This window comes from Leptosomus discolor, chromosome 7 (assembly GCF_034619465.1).
Source record: "Leptosomus discolor isolate bLepDis1 chromosome 7, bLepDis1.hap2, whole genome shotgun sequence".
In the NCBI taxonomy this organism is placed as follows: Eukaryota; Metazoa; Chordata; class Aves; order Leptosomiformes; family Leptosomidae; genus Leptosomus; species Leptosomus discolor.
The window spans coordinates 62,313,299-62,330,224 of record NC_141397.1 but is presented as its reverse complement, the minus strand read 5'-3'; positions in this window follow the sequence as shown (position 1 = coordinate 62,330,224).

Sequence of the window (16,926 nt, the reverse complement as noted above, 5' to 3'; positions counted from 1 at the left end):
ATTGGGTCTCTTCTCCTTGATGAGGAATGGTTGATGAGGAATTTTGTTTGTCCTAGCTGAGAGCTGGCAGAACTTCCTCAAGGACGGTTGTTGTTACAGTGTGCAGGAGCTACACCTTCTGGCTCTACCAGAAGGTCTCGTGGCATTGCAGCGATCGCTGGAGGAGGAGTTTCCTCCCCCTGACTGCATGTGCATGTGGTTTGCGACATGATCCTCTTCCTGCCCCTGAAGGAGTTGCTGTTGGTAGCAAGAGGAGTAATGAAGCTTTGCTTAGAGGCTTGGAGGAACATCAAGGCTGCTTCTCAGTTAGGATTTTAAGCATTTGAAAATAAGGAAAAACAGCAGATGCAGACAGATAAGCACACTCTATTGCCTAAGGTTTTAGAGATGTTTCTGTTGATTTAATAAGTCGCAGCTTAGTCAGCTGTTGCTATAACTGATGAGCTAGTTCCACCTTTCAGGTATATATTGCTACTGTTCAGAAAAGAATATGCAGTTTAGTTGACAACATTGCTGGAGATCTATTTTGTTAATTAACGTAACTCTTCAATATCTATCAGGCATGTTTGCCCCTGCTGGAATGAATCAATTAATTGATAGAAAATTCATCTAGTTGGATCTAGTACTGGTAAAAAAATACTGACATTTCAAAAAGGATTAGGTTCTTGCTTCCTCTTCCAACAAACATATATCACATCTTCTGGTTAAAGCAGAAAAAGAAGAAACAAACTGTGACATTTGCAACATGAGTCTTGGAAGAACCAGTCAGCTATCGTCCAAAGTCAGAAGGACCTCTACCGTGAGTCCTTCCTAAACAGCAGGCCCACTTTCAACAAAAGCTATATAAAGCCAGGAAGCCCTTCAGATGTCAGCAAGCATGAATGAGACACTGGAAATTCAATTTTTTGGAGAAGTTCACTGCCTGTCTTGATGTTTTACAGTTCCCTCTCCAGATTCATATCTTCAGTTTGAAGTTGTGGCCTGGAAACTATAGATATCTTTTAGGCTCATGGCTTCTCTGTGCATTTTTAGGGTAACCAAAAATTTCTCACTGCACCTGAAAAAGCCCCATACAGACCCCAGTCTCAATTCATCTGTTCTTGCACAAATTCTCCAGAACTTGAGTGTTTCACTGAGTGAAATATTTGATGTTTGTACTTTTGAATCTCATTTTCATTCAGTTTTGTGCTTCTGTGGTACTTACACAAAATTTGAAGAGTTCTTAAGAAAATGATTGTTTGTAATTAAATACAGAATGTACTTTTTTAAACATATAATTTAAACCAAGATGTTTTCTACAAGTGCATTGAAATCCATGTGCCACTTGGATGTGAGTGGATACCTGAGTATCCACTCAAGGTTGAATGCCTCTCACATTTCAAGTTCGTGTTAAAACCACTTTTTAATTAAAAATCTGTTTTCTGTAATGTTCTATGCATGTTTATCTTACATGAAAACCGGAGCTTTTGGGTTGTCATTTGCTTAAGACTGGAAAGAGAAAGAAATAATTTGAGAATAAATAATACCCAAAGAATTCCAATCTGACAACTGAAGAAAAAGAGCCTCTGGTATTGCAACCGCTGGGTACTTTCAATTCACCAGCTACAATGAGCAATTCATTCGTGTCCTTTGGGAAAATGTAGCTGGAAAATTTCATGTGTTCCTGACCTTTGGTTCATAATAAAGTAAGCCTCTACCTCACAAACTCTGGAAAATATATGAAGTCTCCATCAAAAAAAAAAAAAAAAAAAAAAGGAACTATCAGAAATATGGAGGTGAGCTTCACGGAAAAAAACTGAGATCTGCAATTGGTTCCACCAGTGATAAAACTCATAAAACACACAGTGGAGAAAAGGCTCAGGTTTTTCTGTATACTAGTATTACCTTAAGAGAGACCTCACCAGTAGAAGCGTATCATTTCCTCAGTATAATTTTCAAGTGGGGGATTAGATTTCCTTCTAACCCGTATGTATTTATGGCTGAACACAGCTGAACATATGTTGATTGCCAAGGAAAAATGTTAAACAACAATACAAGGGTGTAAATGTGGTGAGCATTTGCTGTCACAAATGCTTGTTGATAAACCAAGGCTGTACGTTGGGAATTTTCTTCTGACAGTTCAGTGCTTTCCATCAAAGTCACATCTACTGAAAATTAAGATCAAAGTAATTCAGCTCGTTATGGTGGTGTTTTAGTGAAGGCAGTCTGCTACACCTCTGTAAATTAAAATGGAATAACCTATCAATTTTATATTGACTGTATTACAATTACATTGTAAAATATGTGATCCAATGTAGAGAAATGATTAGAGATGCAAAAAATGTCTGTCTTAAAAAGACAAGAAGTTAGTTTTCCTTTCCTATTATATTAACAAATAATGAAACTACCATAAGTACAGCACTTGAAGGAAAGCAGAGAGTCCACTGCTTGGTCCTGAGTTCACAGGCAAAAATAAGTGAATTTTGAGAGGTGACTGACTTTTTATTTGATTGAAAACTGCTTCAGTACTACTGAAATGGTCTGGGGTTTGTGCGGTTTCTTTTCTTGGAATACATATTTTTTCAGTTAGTTTCAAAAGTCCATCAATAACCAAGTACAAGAGTTATTCATTGATAGTAGTGGGGATCCTTGTGTAACAAGATACCACTGACTCATAATTGTGACTTCACAGTAACAGCCTCGATTTGGCCATTTAGTAATCTTGTACTTAATTTATGACTTGAAAAATCAATCTAAAACTGTAAATACAAGCATGACTCCTTTTATAGGCATGTTCTCCAAAAGATGCTTACCCAATATGTTTAAATGCTTGCTATTTTATAGTTATATTTCCTGGAGATATTTAGAGAAATAATAAGAACTAATTAGAACTAGGCAGATGCAAAGCTACTACTTTTATTAATAATGCAAGAAATTGTGACATCCAACAACTCAACTTTTACACAGTTACTTCGAGCATTCAAATGCTCCAAAAATACCATATAGATTTTACATGAGTATTATTTTCTTGAAAGCGTAAACATTCTGAGTTTTCAGCCAAGCAGGTTCTCGCAAATTACTACAAACTTCAGTAAAAAAGTTTACAAATTGTAAACTTCGCATGAACTAAAGATGTGTTTTTCTTCTCTGTATTGTATATGTCTATGCATTTTTCTGTTGAATACAGACTTTGCATTACAGTGGATTCTTTATTTAGTCACTGAAATATAACCTTCATGATCAATACAGCATCGGTCTTTCAGTGGCTCTGACTGCTTGGTTACCCTCATTGGAAATTCCGATCACACATAAATCCACATCATCTACTGAGGTTTTCCAACCCTGCAGATGGGAAATTCTATTGAATAATACTAAATACTATTACAAAAGAGACAAAACCAAGTGAAACCTGACCCTTAGGATTGCAAGCTTTCAAAACACAGCTAGTAATTTTAAGCATTATTTGCCTACATAACTTTCGTGAATTTTCACTTTTTCATCAGTAACATGCACAGTCTGGCACATTATGATAAAACGGTAAGCGAGTCCACCAGGAAATCATTTCAGCAATTTTTTCCAAAATGTTGCAAACTGCTTTACTGGCTGGAAAGGAACTTATTTTATTGAAAGGATTCTTCTTGCAGCCTGTTTCTATGAATTGCTATGCAGTAATCAGACCTCACTTTGCTGGGGCTTTGTGTGTTCCACAGGGATGTGCCCACACAAAATCATGTGAGGAACCATGCCCTAGAAACGCAGTAATCTGAAGAATGCCTTTCTGCTTGTAAACCTACTGCTAAGCGGTTATTGTTTCTCAATTAAACAGAAAAAGAGGAAACGCATCACATCTTTGTTCCCTTTTTTCAGGACTGTTCTGCAATCATCAGTTCAAATTTGCCTGCACAAAATATTTAAAATAAAACACAATTATCCATAATCCCTTCTAGCCTGATTTCATTCAGTGTTTACTGATGATGCAAGCTGACATCCGCAGTAACTGAGGACTAAGTTTAGCCTCCAAACATGCATGTTGCATGCAGCTTTATCAGTCTTCCCTGCAGCCATGGATTTGCCTTGACTCACAGGGATGTAATCTGTTCGGTCTGGCTAAGTACACACAGTTTCCACAGTCCTGGAAGAAAGAAGATCATCTGTGGCAGCACCTCCAGGCTACGGTGCAGCTCGGTCTGTGCAGTGCTGCTGACGCCTGCCAGCCCTAGCCTGGCTTCTTGGCACCGAGAGAACATGCTGTTGCTTCACAGGTATATCCCACCGCGTGTCTCACAGGTAGGGAAGCTAATGCAGAAGGATTAGCCTAAATACAGATCTCACCCAAGGTGGGAGGGAATCATTTTTACATTGATTTAATCTCAGGCTGAAGAACCGGGATTTTTCACCTCCGACTCCTGCGCTTGAACACAATGCAGCCATTATTTCAACCCCCTTAAGGCGGGCTAAGGTATTAATCAGATCCAAAACATTCTTTTTCTAATTTCTCCTCACTCCAGCTGGCAGCACACTGCTTTGAATAGAAACCCCCCATCCTCTTTCTCACAGTCTTTGTTGGTGGACGTTTCCCAGCGTTTCTGCAGAGCTGCCATGGCTGTGGTGTCACTGGTCCCCGCTTGAGCTTCTCCCTCCCCACTCCCCATGTCTGTACCTCTGCTCTTTGGCAGTACTCAGGCCCACAGTATTTCTGTACCTGGCTCTTGGGGACCAGTGTGCCCCCTTTAGAGCAGACGTGACTAATTCCCAGCTTTTATGTTATGCTTTCCATACACCAACTGGTGCTTTAACAAAAGATGTCACCAGTGTTCTGTAGACAGGAGAGGGAGACAGGAAAAAACTACATGATTTTTCCAGGTGGCTGATGTAGGCTGAGACCTAGATCTCCAAAATTCAAGTACCCCACCCCAGCTTGGGCCAAGCTGCTGCCTTACTCCTTTACTTCTTGCAAAACATCTTTACTCCTATTTGCAGGCTTAGAGCAAAGTGATGAGCTATTGACTACAAGAACACCAGTGGCTGGGATAGTAAATAAATCTTCCACGCCATACTGCCGCCTCTGAAACGAGAAACTAAGGATGACACATCTCTCATTACTTTGTGTTGTTTCTTATATAATTTATGAATCTACATTGCATGTGTTTTGAGTCGTAAATGTGATCTGCATCTGTATTTGACATAAGGCATGCAAAGGACAGTTCCCAATCACACTGTTAGTCGTTTATGTGCAGAGTTACAGTAAATAACATTTAATGTGAAATATGTAGTGTCATAATAAACACGACAGTGGGCTAAGGTTACTTATACTGAGGATGCTGAGACTACTGGAAACGAGGCGCACTGAAAAGGAGCTACATCGAGGGCTGGGGACCAGGTTTCATGGGTTCTTTGCAGACTCCCAACTTCTTGCCATTGCTAAAAAGACAAGGTAAAAGACAATAAAATTGTTTTGATACTTCTCTTACAACAAATTCTAAGAGCCCTGTCTAGATAAAATAATATCTGGTCTTCACTCCATTAAAGCTACTCAGAAGCAGCTCCAGGTAATCCAAGGCAATTAATCCAATGAAAATGTGGATGTATCTCATACACTGGTAAATACGAACACAATGTCTCTAACCAGGGCAATTTTTCACTGGATTCAGACTGGTCTCAGCATTCTTTCTAACTGTCTCCTTAAACCCAATCAGAAGCACTAAGCAAGAGCCTGATCTTTTCTTTCAGGCTGTACTTGTGTATGAGGTATGGGGGTCACTGACCACTGCAGGATGAAATACCCTCTCCCCATAAGGCATCTAGCGTAGCAAAGAGCATCATCTGGTTTCTGAACTCTAGAAACCACAGAAATCAATTTTTACTCTTAAACCAGAACTAAAATGCTACTTTTTAAATTCAGAAAAACATTCTAGGTAAATTCTGCTTTAAATTACACTCACACGAGCTTATAGAAACTCAAGGGATGATTCTACAGTTTCTGATATTTCCTGAGGCCCACTGGGAACCTCCTTTTTATAGAGCTGTGCCAGTGCCCAGCAATGCTACCATTTATTTCCCATGCCACAGAAGATGTGTTTAAAAGGTCACCTGAAAGTGAAAATACCTGTGTGTGACTTCTCCAGTGCCACTTACAATATTTATCAGTACTTGATAAAGGTATTGCCCAGCTCTTCCCCGGTGCTAACCTTTCAGCAAGTGCACAAGTCTAGAGTCTGTGTATTTTGGGATTTCATTGCAAACATTTAGCTCCATCTATAATATATTATAAATATTTCTCAACATGGACAGCAGCACTGTATGTTTCCACCATGCCTCCATGGTACAGAGATAAGCATTCTACAGAGAGGTAAACTACAAACATAATATTAAAGGATTTAATATAAATCCACACAGCAAATCAGTATCAAGGGCTGGGAGGAAGGCAGGAGGTCCCAGTTGCCAGCTCCTCGCTTACTTGACCAGCTCAACAGCAAGCACTCGTCTAGCCTTTGTTTGAATGTGATTAAGGAAAAACCATTGCAGCAATTTTTGATGTTGTCCACACTTGCTATTCTGCTAACAGTATCGCCCAGCAGAGGAACATGATCTTCCACAAGGAACATCTCTCCTTAACACACACATCCATATTTCAGCCATAATATGTGACCAAATTAGATATAACTTCTGATCACGGTTTTCAAAACTGACTGTAATGATTTGTGATGATATGTCATATTTCACAAGATCTTTAGAAGGTGGATAAATAGAATTGTGTACCAAGTTCCCCATCAAAAAACCTAGTCACCCCCTCAAATAGTTATATTTAAAAATCTTGGCTTCTGATCTTAGTCTTATACTGTCAGCCTATTACTTTAGCCTTCTTTGCAGAGCATGTGGTAATAACCTAGAGGCACCAAATCCAATCTATGCACATCACTTTGAATATATTTTTTATTTTCTCTGCTATCCTCCAAAATGAAGCCATCAGCCAGGTTCATCACTGAAGATATAATACACCTCTGAGTTTAAAAAACCCACAAAATTAATAGAAATGGATTAATGCATTTTTTCCCAGCGCTTCTCTGTCTAGTAGCGGTTTCTCTTTTCCTGCCCTTCCTCAGACAGATAATTAATCCACTTTAGTGCTTTTCTCAAATTAAACTTTTTTTTTTTTCTTCAAAACCCAACTTGTTATTGATGCAAAAAAGTAATTGATAGCCTCCTCTGAAAACCTTGCTTGAGGATTTTGGATGTATCATCTCTCCCAAACACAATAAACTGCAGCCTTTTCTTACTGCTCTGCAGTGTGCATATCCAGGCTACTGTCAGGGTTCTCGAGCAGATAGTAAAGACTATTTTTTTTTTTTTTTCAATTGCGTACAAGAGGGACTAGTCTTTAAGAGCCTGCACTTGTCTCCCACTTTCCTACTCAAGCATTGTAGAAGCACTTGTTCTTTTCAGTTCCATTTAAAAAAAAAAAATAAAGTGTTTACTTGAGAAAAGGAATAGAAACTTTGGTTCCTATTTTTCAAAAATATCTGATCTGGGCCACTCAGCTTAAGAAGCGATGAAGACAACTAGTGATTTCAGAGACAGATTTTTAACGAGCTAGGAATTAAATTAAACTAGCCACCAGCACTGTATGGGCCACCAGTTGGCTTTCAGCTTTCAGCTACTCACCAGTCACTAAAGTGGAAGAGAACTTAAGAGGCTTAAAATATTACTAATTTCTCCTTGCAGAACCCAGGTTCTGCCTCCTGACAAATATACAACACTTGTATATCCTCAAAATCTGAATTGGTGTTCAAATTTGTTGTAATCAAGTCACTGTGCCCATTTAGGTGACAGCGACTGACCCAGAGAGCTCTTTGGTCTTTGGACCAGCTCCAGCTAGTGTCTGCAATGACTCTACGTGTCACCAGTATCTCCCTCTCCCAGAATTCAACAAACCACCCGATACAAACCGGGCTGTGTCTTCGCTACTCACCTCATGCCTGTCCGCCCAGACTCCGCAGTATATTGTTTAATCAGTGACTGTCACCCTCTGTCCAGCTTTATGTTCCCAGCATCAGACTCTTCTCTATTGATTTATGCTTTTGGCACTTTCATTCGCTAGAGTTAAGGGGTTTTGCGATGTTTACATTGTAATAAACTAAGGCTGTAAAGATGTAAATTTCTAAATTAATGTTGTGGTTGATTTAGCAGGGACTTGATCCTCTGAAATCATTAAGAACATGGGAAAATTACCAGTGGCTTCCTCGTATGGCAGATCACAGGCATGGATGTATCCCCCCTCCTTATCTGATGGAAAACTCACTTTACACATTTAAATTGCACCTTAAACTCCGCAGTTTCATTTCAAGATAACCAGTGAATTCACACCCCAACCAAATGCCTTCTGTGCCCAGGAGTGACATATCACAGCAATCAGCGAGCAACTGAATCAAAGTCCACCACAGTGAAGAGTAACCAGCTGCAGGAAGGCTGGGATATTGTTTAAATGAACAACGTCACTATAGTCACACAAAACTTACACACATCTATACTCCATCAGAAACAATTTTCTTCAAGCACAATCACAAGAATGAACAATTTCAAATGCTGAATATATTTTTTACATGAGAAATATGATGCCAAGGGATTAATTTCACGGCGAGTGTGACAGGCACTTATTCAGACACAGGACATGGATATCTGCTGTGAATCCAGGGGCCCATGAATTGGCTTCCAAAGCTTTTTGGAGCTTAGGGGACTGAAAAATGCAGTGTCATTTGAGACTGTCACTGTAAAAATTAGTACAGTTATTTTTGCATGACATAACATGCAAGATATTCTATCAGATATGGTGATGGACATTGCTTTGAAGAAGGATATATTTGAAGTTAAGATTGTCTTTACTAATATTTACCTGTAATACACACACCTGTAAATACACACACAGAGCCAATTCGCATTTGAGCACTGACTCCCCATCACCTGCAAATAACACCAATGCTAATGCGTGAGTCCTCTCAGCAACACGGTAATATTTAAAGGTTTAAATGTTATCATGCTCACACGATATCCAATGTTAGTTCTCCCAAAAATTATAGAGCTAGATTGTTATATACAATTTTAGAGGTACCAAACTTACTGGGTATCAGCTGCATAGCTCTAAAGTTTGGGACTTCCAGAATATTTGAGTTTTCCTTACTTACTATAAGGAGTTGCAAAGTTAAGAATTACAAACTACTCCAAAATGCAAGCAGCTTTTCCTCTGGAAGGTTTCAAGGTTGCAGCTTTTTTCTCAAACTTCTATTTATCTCCAGTAGTGCATTTCCCTGCTCAGGCTCTCTCTGCCCAGCCCACCACAGCACTAGGAAACTTGGAAATTTTGCACAGAACTGTAATTAAGTTTTCCTTGTTTCCCAATTTAGCCGTGAAGAGAAACAGGCAAATGTAAAGAGATCCACCCACTCGAAGCACATTAATTATAGGTACTGAAAACCAGCCAATAATGAAGGTAAAGAAATTCAATGCATTAACAGCTTAACAATGTTCATTCTTTTAACGTTTACCCACACCTGCAAGTGTGTACAGAACATGCTTTGTCTTCGCAGTGACTAATTGGAGCGTACTAAGACTATGACTTTGCCAGCAAGCACTCATTTATATATGTATATTATGCTGCCATATCTGTCTTATGCACATACAGATGAACATTTAATGTTTTCATGAACAAAGACACAGATGAAAATCTGTTTGTATGCACTTCAAGGACCACTACATTATTGAGGACTATAGATGCTGCACAAAACCTAAAAAAAAAAATTAGGTCATTGAGACAATCCTCCTGATATCGCAGTAGGAAAAAAAGGATCTGTGAAAAAGAGTCAAACTTCAGAAAAATCATCTTATTTCTGGTGTTAGAAAGTCCCAGCAGTCAAGGACCTGCCCCTGCACGGGTGAATGCTAACGTGCCAACTAAACATACCTGGACTTTTACCCCTCCACTTCTCTCTGGGACTGGTCATCCAATTTTACTGTTACTTCATTAATTTGGACACACATACTATAACTCCTGGTTTTAGTGCTGCACGTGAGGAAAAGCAAAGTAACTGCAATTTTCTTGAGGTTCTACTACCCTCACTCTTTCATTTTGCTAGAATGATTTCTTTTAGTAACAAAAAGTCGGACAGCAACAAAGGTTAAAAACAGTCATAGTTTGCATTTGGAATAATGTAATAACAGCAGCAAGTTGTCTGATATTCATTCAAAAGGATTACGCATTCACAAGCCCCTGCTGATTACAGCCACACTTCTTGGCAATGGAAACCCAGTTTTGGAACTTTAAAGCCTTTGCCAGCAATACTTCTGTTATTCTTTCATTCAATACTTCATTCCTTTATTTCTTATCCACCCTCTAGTTCATCCTTAAAGTGGTTGTCTACATGTAGCCTGTACCCAGGGCTGAACTATAATAGTTGCTCTATTACCTGATGACCCCTCACCCGCCAGGGAGGGGAACTGGGAAAAAGAAGAACAGACCCATGAGCAGAAGTGAAACAGATTTAATGAACCACCACCACCAGAGATACACAGAGTTACACTCAGCCAGGTGAATACCCAGTCCTCAGGAGCAGGGAGAAGCCAGAGGAGGAGCAGGAGGAATCCCAGCAGAAATAACCCCCCAGGAGCTCCCTCTCCCTACCAAACCTTCCCCCTTTATACTGACCATGACGGGATGGGATGGGCTACACCTGAAGCTCACTCAGGGCAGCTGCCCTGGCTGACTGGAAACTGCTAATGAACCAGCCAAACCAGGACAGTAGTCAACTACTGAAATTATGGAACATCTAATACCTTTTACTAGAAAAATTGATACAGATGGACAAATTTTTTGAGCACAGATAACAAACCTTCATGTGCCTGGGTGTTTTTTCCTCCATAATACCACCGAGATTGAAGACACTATTTTTCCCGACGAATAAAATTTACATGAACCAAAGCACATAAAAGTTAGTACGTTTTTTTTTGTAATAAAAGAGAAAAAAGATAAATCTCTACTTCTATTAGTAGAAAGTCTTGTTAAAAAAAAAGGTTCTTTCTAAATCAGCATTATTTTCAAAAAGCTTCTCTATGCTTCAAGGAAGGAGTTTTCTTAAGCTGAAAAATGTGGTCTCCTAAGATGAAATCAATGTTGAAAAGATTTTGGTTTGCAGCAACATTCAAGGAGTCACATTTTTTTCAGCTATCAAATAACCACAAAAAAATCCGGTTGAGGATTTTGTTTTCCAATGAAAAGCAGACATTTTTCAGTGGAAAAATTCGAAGATGAAATATCTTCATCAACTAAATCCCTATCTCAACTTTCAGAACTTAATCCTTTTCCATCAGGGCCTCACACTGTCACCTGAATATCCAGAGCTGTCAGTGATTTATTACCATAAATCAGTATTTCAATAAGTTAATAATTGTTTTGATAATAATAATTTAACTTCTTATTTGTTTAATTTTTACAAAATTCTTAAAATCCCTTCACTACAGAAAGAAATACTAGTAACATTCTTTTTCTATTTTTTATGTATATGCAATGTTCCATTAAATAATGTATCCGGACATCTAATAACACACATTATGCTCATAATATTTTTATGAGATAGGAAATTTTCGCTGTCTTCCCCATGGAGATAGGAAATTGGGAACAGAAGCTTAGTTCCAGTTAAATTCTAATTTATTTTAAATATCCAAATGTTTAGTTACAACAGAATCACCCAGAGCTCCAGGTGAGACTAATGGGTGGGATAGACCTCTCCTCGGGAATGTTTTGCTTTGCTTAACACAGGAACCTCTTAAGATCACTTTCCTTTCACATATGTTACTGGGGCAACAAATGGCATCTCATTAAAGTAGGATGAGCCTGTACCAAAATGATTTAGAGAGGGAAGAGGAGGAAAAAATAAAGACTTTGTCAGAGGAAAAAATGGTAGCTGTCTCTTACATTCCAGACAAGACCTTGGTCGTCAGTACCTGCTTATTTGTTAACAAAATGTATTATACAGGGCTTTATCATCACTGTGAAAGTATCTCTATATTATATTTTTTATTTTTATACAATTTTCTTTTATAGGAGTTTATCACATCTTTAGCAATAAAGGAGTGAGATTTCAGGTCCCCATTCAGGAAAGCACTTATCGCCTGCTTACCGATAAGCTATAGGTCACTGCTGTCTTTGAGCTGAGCTTTGCTGACTCAGGATGGAGTTTCGACCCAAAGGCTGCTGCTCTCCAGGATCACACACCCGTAAACGCGACCTCCATGGACAGGGTGTGCAAAATTCGGGTGAGGCTGAACAGCAAGGGCATGCCTCAAGGCTCTGGAGAGACACCACGACAGAAAAAGCAGACGTTCCCATCTCAATGCTGGCAACAGTCGTAATGAGAGTAGCTTTGTGCTCTGTCCTGGCCATAAAACTGTCACGGCTTTCCTGACGGCTGCTGTCTCTGCTCATTGCCTTCCTTTATAACCATCACAACTGCAGCTTTGCGAGCTCAGCCACTGCATCCGCAGAGCCACAGCTAACATTATGCTATCTTTTATTCTTTTTTTCTTCATTCTTTTTTGTTAACATCAATACTCAGCTCCAAAGCTGCTCAGTCGTTAACTGCTTTACAACAGATAATTATTCTTTGGAACTGGCCTTTGAGACATCTTGTTTTCACATGAATTGTAGGAGCCTAATTCCTGTAAATTCACAGTCTATTCTAGTCGAACGCCACAGTCCTTTTCACTTAACTATTACTTTAAGGATTGTTTTAAGCAGGATTTGGTAAAGGGAGATTTTCTTAGGGAATTTGTGTTTGCCTGGTGTGGGTTTTTTTTTTTCAACAGACAAGGAGAAAGGCAGGTTTTAGGTGGGTGTAGCAGCTCGTGCAGAAGTTGGATAGGAGCCTGGAAAACCCTCGTCCTTGTGAGTCCACGGGCCAGGCGGTACAGGCGTCGCCAAAGATCATCACATAGCTTCAGCTCTTCGCCTTCCCACGGGAAGAAATTCACCAGCTGGGTGAAGAGGGATAAGATTGCCACATACACGGTCAAGCTCCCCACCAGCACTGAGTAGCCCAAGCACTTTGCTGGGCTGACGCCAGCCCACACTAGCCGAGAAGCTGGGATTATTCCTCTTCATTTTTAAACTTCTTTAACAAAACCCTAGCGGCTGCATGGAAAGCCCTCCAGGGAATCTGCTACACCAGCGGGTACCAAACATCTTTGAATCATCTCCCCAGCCCAGGGATATGAGCACTGCTGTGCTGAGAGCAATGGAGCTGCAATGATTTATGCCAGTGGAGCCTTAGGCACCTACGTGCTTTAGGTCACGTAATTTATTTGGAAGTCTATCTATAGAGAGTGTCTGATCCTCAAACCGCACTGTTCCTTTCCTAAATATCAAGTGGCGTGGCAAAATTCAACTATATAGAAGGCAGGGTTGGTTTATTGTTTCTTTAGAGCAACAGTGCAAGTAGCCCAGGTTCATTATAGATTAAATTCATCCCGCGTGGAAGAGATTGCTACAGCGTGTGAGGAGATTTGCAAACTTCATCATTCCTTTGCTGCCTTCAGTTTGTGGGCTTCTTGTGTGAATGGCTGCTTCCCGGAGGATATGGACATCTAGGCGTCTTCTTTAACAAGTGACATCAGAAAAACTTATTTCCCAAAGTCTCCAGACGCTCAGCAAAGCGGCGGCCCTCTGAGCTTTGCGATACACCGCGCTCAAATTCTGGTGTTGCTCGCTGAAAAAAAACGAGCCGTTTGAGGATGGCGTTCCTCAGTGCCCCAGAGACACCCTATTCAAGTGGTTAGCCTGATACTAGGCCTGCATGAGTTAATTAAAAAATAATCATTTTTTTCTGCTTCCCTTCCGGTTCTCTTCATTCAGGCAAATATGCTGAAATCACAAAACCAGCAAAAGGATTGCTTTAACCAGAAGATAGTATATGAATTCAGCATATTTTCTGCATAAAAATATGACATTTGTATGGAAATGACCTATTTTCTTGCACAGGCAGCTATATATCACAAAAAGTTTCACTGTAACATTTATGCAAAAGAGATCGGGAAGCCCTTTCCCATAAGGTGATTATTTCCTCCAGATGAAATAATAAGGCAAAGCATAATCAAGAAGCTTAAAGGAAGTATTTCACTCAGTGTCATGCATTTTAAGCCACTGGGTGTTTGGTTCGATTTCTGCGATTATTTCTTGTTTGTTTGCCTTCTGCCTTAAAGGAAGCAAAGGACTTAGGAAGAAATAATCCAGTCCCCTCCTTTTCTAATCACCTTACGCTTTGCAAACGACGGCAGACTGGCAGCACGGCAGAGCCACGCTGCTCTGACCACCACGAAGGCGCAGGCCTGTTCGGTGGAGGGGGGCAGAAAGGCACTTCTCTGCGGCGGCGCCGCCAACCCCGAGCGTGTTGTGCCCGTCCCCACACGCAGTCGGGGACGGGCACGGGCTCTGCCGCGCGGGAGCCCAAATCATGGTGAAAAATCCACGTTCCTGTGACCTACATTTATTCCAGCACGACACGTGTGGCAATTCAGCGACCAGCCGGCATTCGGGGCGGGGATGCTGACAGAGACCGTTACTTTGCAGCTTTTCCTTCGAACGGCAGCGTCTTACGGTGCCTTATTCCAGGGGCTGAGCCAGTTCTAGCTCAAAGCAGGGGCAAACCCCAGAGTAACGACCAGCAGCACAAAATCAAAACCCTTGCCAACACCCAGCAATTGCGTAAAGGTCTCATCGACAGAAGGATGCTATAATCATAGAATACGTAACTAGTAAGTCATTTTTTAGGCTCGCTTTTATTACAAAATTACAATTCTAGTTCATAGTTGCACAACTACAAGATTGCTTTAATGTCAGCGCTTAATGGAAACATTCTGATCTGATTCAACCCCACTGAAGTCAAGTGCAAAATTCACCCTGGTACGAATGGGCTTCCAGCTGAGAAATTCTTTGAGCTTATCATGAATTAAGGTATAGCTTGTTCTGACGATGAAGTGAAATTATTTAAAATCAATTAGAACATAAAAGACACATCCTGAACGAGACGTTCACCGAGCTAAGATTCTTGTTTTACAGCCTAACATCCTAACCCTAAATGGAAATCCATACATCACTGAGTCAAAGTAATCAGAGTTCAGATAACTTACTTTAGAGCAGGAAATTCATCTTTTTTCCTCGGTTCAGAAGCCGTTAGCATTAGCTGGGATGTTAACAGCAACCACAATAATTACTGCTGCAGCTCCGTCACCGTCAATACTCTGAGCACAGCAGAGATTCCCAAAGCACAAACAGTCAACAACCCCCTTCCTTTGCCTTTCAACCAGCCCTGAATCATTTCGGCCACCACTTTATTTCACAAGCGTAGAACAGCTGTGGAGTAGCTAATGACTTACTCGGAGTCCTCTGGAACAGTAAAAACCTTCCAGGCTTGTGCTCAACCACTAAGCAACGCTCCTTTCTACACAGAAAAGATAACTTAAGACATTTGTGCCAATTTGATATTAATGGAAGCAGCTTTTTGTTGGGTTTTAAAGAAAAGGACGCGCTGTTGAAATGTTATTTCCTATAGTGCATGGATATTTATATAGAGAAATATAAATTCATATAAATGTATACATATCTATAGATACATGTATTATACATTGGAGGCATATACATACATACATATATACACACAGTGTTATATACACATACACAGATTTGTATATACATATATATAAATATATATATATACACACACAAATGCACACACAGCTTGCTTCTTTTTAGATAGCTATAGTTATAAATTCTCCCTCCCCCACGGAGCCAAGATAATCTGATTGCCTCTGCCGAACTCCCCACGGTTGCCTTTCCATCCCGAATTAAATATAATGCTCATTATTCTGCCATTCTAGCTCCTGAGAAACCTGGCAACCTTTCTGAATGACTTGAGACGCCGCAATTTCTCCCGCATTGCCTCTACTAACCTGTGCTGGGAGACGCAATACGCTGCTAAGATTAAGTGTCCAAAATGCTAATATATCCGAGAAGTGCCTCCACTGACCTACATTGAGAATGCAGGTCTTAACGTATCTATTTTTAGCTTCATAACCAAAAGGCCCCTGTTTTTAATAACAGTCCAAAGCAAGCCATACTCTTGAATCTCCCAGAACCTTCCAAAAATCGACTTCTACACATCGGCATGCTAGCATATACTTGTATAAACGTACATATATACACAGGGTACATATGGTACACACTTAGTGTAGGTGTTTCCATCACACACGTCAGCCACCCCGTTCCAGCAGAAGTAACGACCCAGGAGGCAGTCACCACCACTTCGAGTCAACAGCGACTAACTTTAGGTTGTGGCAAACGGAATGTCTCCGCTTTATCCCTGATGCAGACCTGTTGGGGATCCATCTTATCAGTGATTTGTGCTCTGGAGGCTTTAGCAGAGTTTGGCTGGCTTGTAGGGGCTGGCAAAGCGCAAGGTACGTCACGCCACCACGGCTAACCTCGGGAGGCTGCTTACAAAGCTGAGTTACAGGTAGGCAACCCAGTCGGTACATCCCACAGAATGAAGTCTCGAGGCGCAAAACACCGCTCTACGGAAAAACCCAACAGAGACAACCGTATTTTCCACTGGTCTCCATTTCATGCTCATGGTCAACGCCCAACCCGGGGTGTTAACGCTTATTGTCAGCCAAACGGATATCTGTGCATGCAGATAGGTAAAAGCAATGCTGAGAACGCCAACAATCTGCAGGCCGGTTGAGAACTTGGGCCAAAAGCAGGAAAAAAGGGATTCTGTGAGGTTTTTTGTTTATCTGCTCTTAAAAGAGAAGTTTCAACAAGAATTGCATGTTGTCACTGTCTCTCACCCAGGGAGACGCTTGACTCCGAGGTGCCGTTTGCGTTGTTAGCCTTGGCACCGCTCCCGC